The sequence below is a fragment of the Electrophorus electricus genome, chromosome 10 (genome assembly GCF_013358815.1).
Source record: "Electrophorus electricus isolate fEleEle1 chromosome 10, fEleEle1.pri, whole genome shotgun sequence".
Taxonomy (NCBI): Eukaryota; Metazoa; Chordata; class Actinopteri; order Gymnotiformes; family Gymnotidae; genus Electrophorus; species Electrophorus electricus.
In genome coordinates this window covers 2,477,732-2,492,056 of record NC_049544.1, presented here as the reverse complement: position 1 = coordinate 2,492,056, position 14,325 = coordinate 2,477,732, and positions in this window count along the sequence as shown.

Below are 14,325 nucleotides of genomic sequence, written 5' to 3'. Positions count from 1 at the left end.
CTCCTGCTTGTTTTAATGATTGGAACACAGGCCTGATGCCCTCCACTGCCGCTGGTTTTAGAGGGTATTGGTGCTGGCGTGGTCTGTAATCAGATTTTGGGGTGATGTGGACAGGCTCACATCCTTTTATTAAGCCCACATAATTTTTTCCCTGTGCCCATAACCCTGCAGGAACTGTTTTCAATTCCTCCTCCTCTTCCTCTGAGAGGGTAACAGAGGCTGCCATAATTACTATATTAGGACTTACAAGCTCAACCACCCTTTTAAAATTTAGCCTATACGGGGTTGGCATTTTCCACACATCTATGCTTGGGCTGTACATGACTTTACACTGGGGTCCTTTTATCCAATCAGTTGTGCTCAACATGCGTTTTGTCCACAACCCTACTCTCTGCCAGTCTGGGTCAACATGTGCGCTAGCCAGCGACACATGAGGTGCTGCATGTGAGATTGAATATAAAGATTTCTGTTTATCTGAGAGCTGCACCACTCCCGCAGCCCACTCGCAGTCCCACGCTATAGCTGTGATAATCAGACTGTCACTGCCCCTTAAGTCAAATTTTTGTTCAAAATCAACATCAGATCCCTCATGGACCTTCATTGTACAGTGAATAGAATCACTTTGTTTAACTGTCAGCTCACCAGGTAGCGTGTTAGTAACTTCAGTCATAAAATGTGTTAGTACTTCCCCAGCAGTGCACTGCAATTCATACACGTACAAAGGGACTCCTGCCACTAGCTGGACTCCCTGTGTAGGTGTTTCCCACATAACAAATAACCCCTCTGGGTTGCTGCTAATTGTGCACCCGAGTTTACACATTAAATCTCTAGCTAACAAATTAATTGGACAGGTTTCTGACACCAAAAAGCTGTGTTTGAATTGGCTGCTTCCTAAACTACATTGGAGAGGCTCGGACATCCTTTCATCAATGGGATGACCCCCTACTCCGATTACTGTTATCCCATATCCTGTTCTCATTTTACATTCTATTAAACCTTCTTTTAACACTGAGTGGGTGGCACCACTGTCAACCAAAAACCTAACATTTTTTCCCTCTACTTTCACAGTTACCTCGGGGAGGCCTCTTGGCCCTTTACTAATCTGCTGTAATAGTTGGTAATTTAAATTTGTTACTTCCCTTTTGCCGTCTTCACTCAGTGGTCCGCTGCTGTCCTGCCTCTCCACCGCCCGTCATTCGTGGATAGTGGGATCCAGGTCTGTGCCCCCGTCATATGAGTTATCCTCCTCCGGACAGTTTCTGGCAAAATGTCCAAGCTTTCCACAGTTGTAGCATTCCTGCTTTTCCATCCACTCGTTTTTCCCTCCTCTTCCTTTGCCTCTGCCTCTGCCTCGTCCATGGCCACGTCCCCTTCCACGATTGTTTTCTCGTCCGCGACCTTTCCCTTGGTCTCCCACCGTCTGGACTAGCGTTAGCATTGCCTGGTGCGTGGTATCTGCTCGTTGACGCTCTCGTTTGGCGTCTTTCTTTCCCAGGATTGTCTCATGATGCTTGGCGTGCTCCTCAATAGTAGATAGGGGAGCTCTACTATAGCCTATGCAGTTTTTTCTAATGAGATCGCTGATGTCTTTTCTCATATTCATTAGGAAGCTGTTTCTCAGATGAGCTTCCCACGCACCTACTTCTCCGGGTCCTGCTGCTCGTTGTGCTGGTGTGTCAATGCCACAATGGTCAGTGTGGACACGTGTCAGACGGACGAGAAAGTCAGCGATGGGTTCGTCATCTTTCTGTTTGCATGATGCGATCACGTCGGTGTTGATGGTGGTAGGATAGGCCGTTTCCACCCTTTCGATGAGTCCTCTTATCATCTCTCTGTATGGGCCATTTAGGTCAGGTTGGCCTTGGGGCGGTGCATTCCACTCCGGCAGATGGAGACGGACATCTCCATTCCCCCAGTTTCTGTCGATGCGATTATACTGTGGTCCGAGTCGAATCATCAACAACCGTCTCAGTTCAACCTGTGTTGGTCTGCAGGACTGCACGAATGCCATCAGTTCTTGTCCGAAGCGTCGTCCGCCGATGTCACCTGGCTTGCTCAGTCCGTCGGCCGCTTTCATGATGTCGTCTGTAGTCCAGTGACGGTGGACCATAATCACTCCCTCAGGTCCTGACACTTCCACCATCGGGAACTGTGGGGCATAGCCTCTGTCAGGCCCTGCGGATGGCTTTATAGTGGCGTGACTTCGAGTGTGATGAGCCACTGGTGAGGTTATTGTCTCCAGTTGCCGTCTTGGTTCGTCATATGGAGACGGCTTTGATGTTAGCGATGAAGTCCCTGGTTCGGGATAAGGAGGTGGGTTTCCTGATGCTTGTGGTTGTTGAATCAGCTGGGGGCTCTCGGCGGGGCGGCATCGAGGTCAGGATCAGCTAAGGAAACACACTGAGACACTTCATTATTACATTTCTTTTGCCCTTCCTGTTTCTTCTGCCTTTTCTCAGCTTCTTCTAACCACATTTTTGCCTTTTCTAGCATATCCTCACTGTTTTTGTCAAAATATTTCCGTGCTTTCTTATCAGCTTCTCTAGGTTTGACCTCGACTCTCTTAATTAATTTTAACAGGTATGCAACACTCAGCGTCCCTGAGGTATTAAACCCATAATGTTTAATCCAAAACGGGACATGTTTGTTTACATGTTCCCCATAATCTTTACTCATTTGAAAGAATAGGCTACTGGAGAGCTTGTCCTTACCGAACTCATACTCCTTACTATTGCCCGCACCCATTCTTTTTTTTTTTTTTTTTTTTTTACTTTTGGATTCAGGCAACAAACGAACAAATGAAACTTACCTACTCTCTACAATTTTCCTATTTTTTATCTTATTATCCACACCATCTACCCCCGATATGGATTAGTTCCGCTCCAGCAAATCGTGCTAGTATACTGAGTCCACTCCTTTCCTGCGGGGTGTTCTGTCGGCCCGGGCCTATTTCTTACACTAGTACGTCTACTCAGTGTGCCTATTCTCTTAGGCTGGCGGAGTCCCAGACTCCGGAGTCCTCTAGACCCTATTTTTAAGCCCTAGTATCTCATATACTATGCTACTTTACAGACCCACCCCAGGGTAGACTCAGGCGGATCACTACGTCACTTTCTTCTAGGATTGAATTACTGAACTTCACCACTTACTTTATGTTCGTTAGATCAGGCGGAGCACACCACCGGAGTCAAGCGGGACGTCACTCCCTGGTTAGGTACTTTCCCGTATTCTTGTGGGTTTCCCTCTTTCTCCAGCTCAGTTCTCTCTCTGAGGAGCATCCTCGAAGTTTAGTCACCGCTGCCCCGCATGGTGCCTCTCGCTGATCCTGCCGACAACGCCAAATTCTGTGGTGGAAATTCAGCAAACAAGGAGTCAGATGTGGATAAGAAGATTTTATTGAGTTATTAGTTTCAAAAAAATGAGCGTGCCTATTTGCTTCGCTCCCCTTTGGGTGATTTCCCTCCCCTTATATAATAGCCGTAGCGTTCGAGAGAACGAGGGAGGGTTTGCTTCTGCTGAGACCAGATAACTCCTTGGAAGGAGTGTATTTCTTCAAGGACGTTCTCTAGGGAACGTCCTGTTCTTCTAATCTTATGCTAAGCTTTCTCACGCTTTACAATGATAGAGAAAGAAACACAACAATATTTCCTTCACAGTGTCACATCATATTGTGTGTCTAGCCTGTGTTAACGTTACAGTCTTTATTGGCAGTGTTAAGTGTGTTGATGTTTAGTGTTAATGTTGTATGAGTGCCACCATTGTTTTTTACGTTTCATGTTATTAAATGGTTCTGCAATGATTCCCATAGGAACAGCCGACAGGAAGAATGCATATGCAGGGGGCAGTTTTATTAAAAGAGGAAAACACAATCACTGAGGGCAAAATGAACAGCGGCGAGGGGCAAACGCTGAGGTAGAACAACACATGAACCAGACAAACAGAAAAGCAAGGGCGACGACAATGTAGCGAGCGGAATTTAAACACTACAGAACAAAATCAGACTTACCAAAATAACCAACAACCTGGGAGTCAAAAATACAGGGCTTAAATAACCAGGACCACTAGACACTAATCAGACTCAGGTAAACATAGGAAAAGGGGGAACCAAAATACGGACTGGAAAGAAGCAACAGATGAGGTGCAGAGAAAACGCAATTAAGGAGCGGAACCAGGGAGTACAGGGAAACCTTGACAACAGGGACGCCAGGATCATGGCCATTCATGATAAGTTTCACAAAGTCGAGGGTGTAACGTTGAGCGGTCAGGAGGCGGACGCATGTGTGGAGAAGAGCGAGATTTATTCAGGGCAAATCCAAAATCAGAGTCGTTGTCGTAGTCCAGGGTCAAAGAGCCAACATGGAGAGCACGGGGATACATGAGTAAACAAAACAAACACACACAAAGGCAAATGACTAAGGTTAGGGAAATCTCAGCGCTAGGAAACACGGAGTACAAACAAACACAACCTTACGAATAAACATGCAAACAATGAACTCAACATATTCACAAATCATTCAAATGAACAGCCATGACCAAGGCACACAACAGGGTATAAATAAATGAACTTCACAAAACTATAAACGAGGGTCAGGTGTAAGCAATCAAACAAGGTGAGGAGAAAACGGAACTAAACACAAGACATGGAAAACACAGAAGATGAAAGGGACTGACCGTGAAAGAAGGAGTCTGTGCATCTGAACCACAGTGAAAGCATATATGTAACTGTGCATGAGCAGATGTTATATTTGTGGTTCCATCAGAGCCTTGGGGAAATGGCAATTGGCCCTTTGCCTTTCTCTGTAACTGCAATGTCTGTACAGGTAAATTATGCTCTCTTTTGGCCTTTGCCTGCTCATTTACAGATTCAGCTTGACTCACCATTGTAATTACTTTGCTCAGTCTGAGGTTTTTATGAGTAGTTTCTTTCGGAGTTGAGTAGTAGTTTGTCTTTGGAGAGAGCGATGAAACCTGGTATGGAACAGCAGGTTTGTCAGGGCATGGCAGAAATTAATCCAGGATTTGGAGCTTGCAGTCTAAGATGACTGGCCAATCATGTCTGCCATTTTGTACATATACTATCACACTTATGGTTACTGTGCCAAATTTAGAAGTTGTGTATGAAGTTTATTATTATTATTATTATTATTATTATTATACATTATTTGGACTATCTTGATGTCTAGGCCAGTTTCTTGGTTGTTATAGTGCACCCTAGTAATGCAGGTGTGCTAAACTTTTTGCCACACCCCAGACCTCCTTGAGGTACATGACTGTAAAGTTTGGTGTCATTATATCAAAGTGTTCTTGACCTATATGAACAACATAGGTAGTGCAAGCTCCACCCCTGCTTTTGACTGGCATCTGGAATTCTTGTGAATCTTTTGATACCAAATTTGTATAGGTTTGGTGAAAAACCTAGGACTAATTTGTGCTCAAAAATATGTGTGATTTTGCAAAATATGCAAATGAGGTGAAATTAGCTAAGAAGACAGAGCTTAATGGTTCTTGAGCCTTTTTTGTAGAATGGAAGTCTATTGGTGTGTCTGAGCTCGCACCCAATTGTTACTGTTTATTGTGCCAGACATTTAGTAGTGTTGTCAGGATTCTAAGTAGACAATTCAGATTCCTTATATAGTTTACTGTGTGGTTACCTATAGTGCACAGTAAATGTAGTGAACACTGCTTATCGGAAAAAGAACCCAAATGTATCGCAATTTCCTACAACAGATGGTAGTGCTGTATTTAGTAGGACTGCCTATAGGACACTGCTATTTCAGTTTAAACCAAAAGTAATAGTCACAGAATGTAATGCGAGCCAGAATAAAATAAGATGAACTCAACATATTCACAAATCATTCAAATGAACAGCCACGACCAAGGCACACAACAGTGTATAAATAAATGAACTTCACAAAACTATAAACGAGGGTCAGGTGTAAGCAATCAAACAAGGTGAGGAGAAAACGGAACTAAACACAAGACATGGAAAACACAGAAGATGAAAGGGACTGATCGTGAAAGAGGGAGTCTGTGCGTCCTGTTCCGCGGGCAAACGTCACAAAAATCCATATGAATTGGGCCAAAATTGGTTCATGCTACAGGATAAACAGAAATTCAGGAAAATCAACATTCAATTTGTTCAAATTTTTTTTAAATCAAGGTGGTACAATGGCCAGTACAAAGTTCAGATCTCATCCTCTTTGACGTGTTGTGGCAGGATCATAAGAGCACAGTGCATAAACGAATGACCTCAAACATCATTGTACTGGAAATGCATTGGAAGAGTGCGCCATAATTTCTCCAAAACTATGTGAGAGACTGATAATCTACAGAAAATATTTATTTCAAGCTATTGTTGTTGCTAATGGTTGTTCTACAGTTTACTGAATTATAGCGTGTGCTCATTGTTTCCCTACTTGGTTTCAGAATGTTATGACCCCCGTCATGACTCCTCGGTGAATCTGTGTGCTTCTTTTTCTCTATATGACTGTTTCCTGTCTGTTTACCTTCCTGTCTCTCGGTTTGCAGTTTGTTCATGTTCAGTTTTCTCCTGGTTAACACTAGTCAGGGAGTCTAGGGAAGTTGTGTGGGGTTTTTTTAATTTAATTTTTGCAACAAGAGAAGTATGGTTAAGAGATGGGCAACAAATGGGCTTGTTACAGTTGTAAAGGTTTTTACATTTTTAACTGTGATACTTGATACTTTGATAATCGAACTTTATGGTAAACTGCTATTATTAGAAACTGCTAAATTAGAAACTGTTTGCAAAACTAGTTACATTAATGTCCTCTCAATGTTAAAGGATTAAAGTCAGTTTTTGCTATATTTAGGAGCCTAAATACAGTTCACACCTGTACTATAAAAGTTAGTTGACCATTATTGATGAATGATGAATGCCACCTAGTGGTTAAAATATAAATATTGCAGTAGAACATTTACCACTGTCTCATGTATAAAACCTCGCATATTAACAGAAAATCACGAAATATGCACGAATCTTAAAAAATACAGATGATGATCTCATCTCAACGACACCATTTTCTTTTCCTTTCACTACATGCCAGTGGTTACATTTGGGAATAGCTGGGAATAGCTGGCTACTATAAACGCTGTGCGAGAACCTTAGTTAAGGATCATGCTCAAAGCCTGGTACGGGGCTTGCACAGTGGGAGAAGATTCCAGGCATAGTGCAGGTGTCTTGAATTTTTGTTTTAAAAACCCTCTGTCCATATCTTATGGATTTTATTCATTGTGAAGGAATCTGTCCTGAGCAGTAGCTAATTCCAGCTAACAAGATAAAGGTTTGGCCATAAAAAAACAAGGACAGACATTCAACACTGACGTTAGTTTCGCTATTGCACAGTGTATCGCATGTTGTTTCATAAGGCTTACTCGAACTGACGTGGCAATGTGCAGCCAGATCGCAGCCTGGCTTGCTACGGTGCATGGCGCTTACCTTTCTTTCACAATGATACGCGTCGCTGTGCATATAATCTCGTGAGAGCTAGGTGCCTGCAGATTTCAGAGCAGGTATTATACCAAAATCCGTGACGGTCGAATTTTGTGATCTTACCGTTTCAGTAAGAAAGATTTTCAGTACATTAATTGCCAAAAACCTACCATAGACTCGTTTACGTTCAGGAGCAATTTAGGCAGACTATGTAAACTCTCTGTAGGCTTCATTAGATTTTGTTTTCTTGCTGTGGTGTATGGGCATCATTTCAAGTGTCTTTTGATAGCAACCTGTTTTACATCACATTCAGCTAAATACCATTTTAATGCAATATTTTAAGGATATTAATGCAAGAAATTCAAAATGATCTCATGGATAGATAATAATAATAATAATAATAATAATAATAATATTATTATTCTGTCTGAACTGAATCAGTGAGTGTAATACTGAGGTGCATATGCATTTGTTCGTTTACTTATTACACAAATGTAAGTGGACATTAAGGCTTCACTCCATGTTATCTATCTAAATATACCACAGGCTATAATGTTAGAAGGTTAGATGAAAAATAGGGGTCACCATTTCTGACAGCTGCACCCAGAATATGTAACCCTGCTGTCACATCTGATGTCAAATTTGAAAACCTGATCAAATCTTTTCAGCATAAACATATCTATGTCAGAAATGTACAGAACAGCCTTGGAATAGGTGTTACCATTTGACAGTTGCTGTATATGTGACCCCACTGTAAAATGTGATATCAAAGCTATAATCCTGATCAAATATTTTCACAACTTCAGGTTTTCAACCAAAAAGCATTCATGACAGTGGGGAACAGAACAGCCTTGGCGCAGGGGTCACCATTTCTGACAAATGTCAGAATATTTACCACATTGGTAACAACTGTTTTCAATTGTGAAACACTGACTAAATGTTATCTTTTCAGATGATTTACCACACCTTCATTTTTTTCAGACAAAATAAGAATTATTGATCACAAAGCATTTCCTGTGGCTTTTCTACAACTAGGTGACTAATTTATCAGTTTGAGTGCCCCATGTCCCATGGCTTGACATTTATAGTCACTAGCAGTTACATGTATATGAAATATGAAATAGGCTGTCTAATTTTAAACAGTAATCTGATAACACTGAATTTTTAATTTAGATTTTGTTCATCTTGTCTTATGTTTGAAATAACAATGCCTTTGTTGGCTATTATCAAAGAAACTTTATCATGGTACTATATCATCAGTACTATAAAAATAACAAGTGCAGATAAATTCCTCAGTAAAATATAGCTGAGTATGGACATTCCTTCTTCCAGTCTTTTCCCTCAATGACCCTACAGCTCACCGCCCATGGGAGAACCACATTTGATCATGAACAGATTACTCCTACTGCCAGCTACACCACCATTAACAGGATTACTGTTTTAAACAAAGGACGGTTTATGACTTGTGCAAGGACACGTGGCCCAAATTTTATGTCTTCTTGTCCTCTTCTGCTGGCCATAGGAGTAATAAAGTTACAAGATAAAGTTACAAGCTGATAACATGTGCATATCCTACCCACCGAAACTTGGCAAAATGTTAATGCCTGTTAAAACATGACCATATTTTTACTGTTTTAAATTTCGCAAATTAACTGTTCTGTGGATTTAACCTTTTTCTTCCTTGGCTCCACAGAGCCAGCACATGGCGAAATCTTTGAGTCCCAGCAAATAATCCAGGACATATGCTGGATCATTGCAGTGCCATTGAAAATTTCAGGATTATGTATACTTGCTTGCACAATCCAAAAGTCACACAATGTGTTCCAGTTCAAAGCACGGCTGGACGGTGACCTGAACCCGAAACTCAATTCAACAAATAAGTAAGGCCTTCACTTCTTCTGCATGGTCTGCCTTGATGCCAATACTCTATCTGTTATCATAATTACAGGCCAATAATTTAGATTAGGCAATCCGTCTAGTGAGTAGCTATCTAGAATCTGTGATGGACCTGCCCTCAAAAGATTTGGAAAAGGATTTGATCTTCTGAAATGTTTGTCATCACACAACAGTGACATCTGGTGGCTAATCAGTAGTAGACCACTAAAAGAAGTGTGTTTTCATGATATAGCCTGCACTGATTATATAGCAATATAATTTACTGTTGTCTATAGTAAGTATTCATTCTACAGATGAAACATGACCTAACAAAACTTGCAATTACTCTTATAATGTGACATTAAAATCCATTAACTGATGCTTTAAATCATATTGACTCGTATCAAGAGACTTAGTTGGAGACGATGCTTAGAATTTACTGTAGCCACTGCTATGCTGTTCCTGCAGCTAGTGGGATGTCCCTGCCCTCAATCCAGTCATTAATGATTTAAAAATGTATACACTAGCACTTTGCATGTAATGTGAAAAGGAGTTTAGATGTTTGAAAATATGAGTAGCACACCCCATTCCTATGAACCAATTCCTATGAAACATTGTTGTAGAGAGTATAGAGTATGTACCTGCACACACTGTTATGGTCAAACATAACAGCCTGAAGAAACTTTTGAGGAGGTCAGTTGCCTTCTCAGCTGCCACAGATGATTTGAAAGCAACTTTGGGCTATGTTGCATTATAGTCAATGAGAGTTATTGCATTCTTGCAAACTGAGACAAATGAGTCAACTATACCAATGCCCAGTTTATTCAAACATGTTTGAGGGAATTTCTAGCGGAGCAGCATATGTCTTTGCAGTTTTATCTGATCTTTGGCAGAGCTTGCATGCCTAAATCTAGGATGCTGTATGTGAAGCAGTGAAGTCACATCATACAGACATTGTATGTGAAACAGAAAAGTTGAGCTGACCATTGAGCAATATGCATTTTATCCTTCGGATAAAATGGAAGTAGTAATTTCTGGTGATCTGGCGTAGCTTGAATTTTCTTCCCCACAAGTACATGTGGTACTTTTCCACATCTCAAACACAACACATTTCTTCCACCTGAAGTTAGAGTTTTTGAAACAAATGTCACATTGCGCTTGGTGTGGTCAGGCTGTATTTGTGATACCACTGAACCAAGACCGTAATCTGAAGCATCAGTATACACAATTGCTGACAACTATGTGTTAAACAAATTGTGTTATCGCCTGCAGGTGTTTTTCATTCACCAATGTCCAAGAAAAGGCAGACTGTATTGTTAGAAGTTGCATTTCCTTTCATTCAGCCAAGGTCCTGCATCACTGGGATGCTGTAATACTATCTTTAAGGTAGCATCATGTTCCTGGTGAATAAGTCCAAAACAGATAATGTCATCCAAGTAATTGGGAACATTTGGAATATCTTTCAAGATGATTGGCATTATCTTTTGTAAAACTGCAGGAGCTGAAGTCAATCTATACTGGGCTCTTTAAAAACAGAACAGCGTGTCATGGCTAAGGAAATCTGTAAAGTCATGGCTGCCTTGATTAAGTGGAATTTCACTTTTTATGTCAACAGTAGCACTTAACAATGAGGGTTGCTGTTCTTCCATGTGTGGCATGGGCTCCCAAAGCTTTATGCACATTCGAATTCCTCGTGTTTTCTTTTGCATTGCTACAATAGGTGAAACCCATGGTGAAGCATCAATTCTGTCAGTGACTCCTGCAGTAAGAAGGTGTCCTAGTTCTTCTAGAAGGAGAAACCGATGAGCAGTGGATACAAATAAGACTGAACAAAGTTGCCTTCAATATGCAGCCGAAGAGCTGTAACTAAATCCATCCTCATTAGTGCAGTTCCTGACTCTTTACAAGTAACACCATCCTTAATAACAGTAGTCTGAATGCAACAAAGAACAGTAAGTGGTTTACAGGAATAGGTCACTTGTTTTGCAATCAATGGTTTAAGGGGTGTTTCTTTTAAGTGCTCTTCATAAATGCATAGGGGCAAGACTGACAATGATGCACCCGTATCAACAAATGTTCACCAGATACTGAATTTTATTTACCCTGCACCAACAACAGTGCATATTCACGGAGATCAGCTTCTCTATTCTGTTGGTCCTGTCTCTAGGCAAATCTGCACAACCATGTGAAATGACCTTTCTTCTTAACAGTTCCTATATACCACTTTCATTGCTTTTGCATTGGCGGTATTCTTGTCTGAACCACAGTGAAAGCATATATGTAACTGTGCATGAGCAGATGTTATATTTGTGGTTCCATCAGAGTCTTGGGGAAATGGCAATTGGCCCTTTGCCTTTCTCTGTAACTGCAATGTCTGTACAGGTAAATTATGCTCTCTTTTGGCCTTTGCCTGCTCATTTACAGATTCAGCTTGACTCACCATTGTAATTACTTTGCTCAGTCTGAGGTTTTTATGAGTAGTTTCTTTTGGAGTTGAGTAGTAGTTTGTCTTTGGAGAGAGCGATGAAACCTGGTATGGAACAGCAGGTTTGTCAGGGCATGGCAGAAATTAATCCAGGATTTGGAGCTTGCAGTCTAAGCTGACTGGCCAATCATGTCTGCCATTTTGTACATATACTATCACACTTATGGTTACTGTGCCAAATTTAGAAGTTGTGTATGAAGTTTATTATTATTATTATTATTATTATTATTATTATACATTATTTGGACTATCTTGATGTCTAGGCCAGTTTCTTGGTTGTTATAGTGCACCCTAGTAATGCAGGTGTGCTAAACTTTTTGCCACACCCCAGACCTCCTTGAGGTACATGACTGTAAAGTTTGGTGTCATTTATATCAAAGCCTTCTTGACCTATATGAACAACATAGGTAGTGCAAGCTCCACCCCTGCTTTTGACTGGCATCTGGAATTCTTGTGAATCTTTTGATACCAGATTTGTATAGGTTTGGTGAAAAACCTAGGACTAATTTGTGCTCAAAAATATGTGTGATTTTGCAAAATATGCAAATGAGGTGAAATTAGCTAAGAAGACAGAGCTTAATGGTTCTTGAGCCTTTTTTGTAGAATGGAAGTCTATTGGTGTGTCTGAGATCGCACCCAATTGTTACTGTTTATTGTGCCAGACATTTTGTAGTGTTGTCAGAATTCTAAGTAGACAATTCAGATTCCTTATATAGTTTACTGTGTGGTTACCCATAGTGCACAGTAAATGTAGTGAACACTGCTTATCGGAAAAAGAACCCAAATGTATCGCAATTTCCTACAACAGATGGTAGTGCTGTATTTAGTAGGACTGCCGGTAACACTGCTATTTCAGTTTAAATGTAATGCGAGCCAGAATAAAATAAGATCATTCCCAAGAAATAAACATTACACTATTTCACTCAATAGCATTTATTGATAAAATGGGAACATTGACATGGCTGTAGAGGTAGGTATTATTAAAGTCACAACATAAAACTGAAACTGTAAAACACTGCTAAATTGCCTTAATTCAGTGTGTTGTGATTGTACCGCTAGTGTACTTATTGTTGATGTTCAGGATAGTTTACATGACAAAATGTCACAGTGATATGTTTTCAATGTAGTGTTGTCTGAATTCTGTTTGTCATATCCCTAACAGGTTCCCTATGTAGTATTCTCTATAGATCTGTCTATGCATGGATTAGTTAATGAGTAACCAAGCAGGCTATTTCTGCCTAGTAATCACTTTAAAAACATTTTATTTATTTATTTTTGTCTGTATGACATATGTTGTAGGAGTTATGGAAAGGAAAGCGTTTAGGTGTGTCATATCAACACCTATAATCCAGTCAGGCTGGCATCATATACCTGGGTGGCAGGAAAAATATTAACACTGCAGACACTTTAACTGTTTACATGGTCGACCCATTTCTTATTTTCTCTTTGTTTTTAACGTAAATGTGCAGAAAATGTATGTATGTCCAGGCAAGTCCTCCATATGCAGTAGGAGATATAGTTTTAAATACAGTACTTTTACATTAAAATTTGAATAGCGCACTGAATCTAGCTTTCAAGCCACGGTTACAGTTTGTGAATCTTAGCTTTAGATAACAGTACTGTTTTGTTCAGCAACTTTCCACAAATTATTATTTCTTCTTTTGAAAGTTTTGTTTTCTATTTGGTTTTCCTTTTCCGTTAGGTTCCATGATGGCCAGAACCTGGGTCCAAAGAAAAATGACAGATGGTGCACTGGAAATAAATAGGGATGAACCCATCTGAAACATATTTGAATGCACTGAACACATTATCCTGCCCTTGCATATTTTCACTGAGACGCAAATATATGATGTGTCTGAGTCTTTAAAACACGCTCGCGGGCACACACACACACACACAAACACGGGTGCGCGTTTTAAATCTAACTGCGATGAAGACGCAGTGTGTGTCTTCATCCCAGCGAGGCGTCTGGCCTGCTCATTGTCACATAAGTGGTGAGAAAAAAATGGAACCCGTAAATGATTCAAAACAGCACGGTGGCTCAACGGGGCAGGCGGTCAGGCGCACGTGCACACCTCAGTCGCACAAATAATGCCAATATTTGAGGCATTTCAGGTGCCTACACGCTTTTTAACTTAGGCTATAGTCTTAAAGATTGCTTAACTACATTTTCGCCAAAGCTCCACTGAAAGAGCAGAAATTTGAGGGTGCACTGCTTTTGCACCCCGTAGATCCGGGCCTGTGTTGGTTAGTCTTCATCATTTTTACATATTAGTTGATTAAGGGGTTTGCAGTGTTTGCGCGTGTGAGAAATGCACTTCTTCGCTGTTGGTTGGTTTTAATACGTTTAACTTGCATTAACAGAAATTAAATTTGGATTCACATGGGAAAATCGAGCTATTTCCTCTTACAACATGGCTCATAACAAATTTACGCATCAGTATAGTAATGTCGCTTTTAGAAGGTATAGCCGTTTTTCCGGGTCTAACTGTGAAGACATTGTATGTTTGACAGC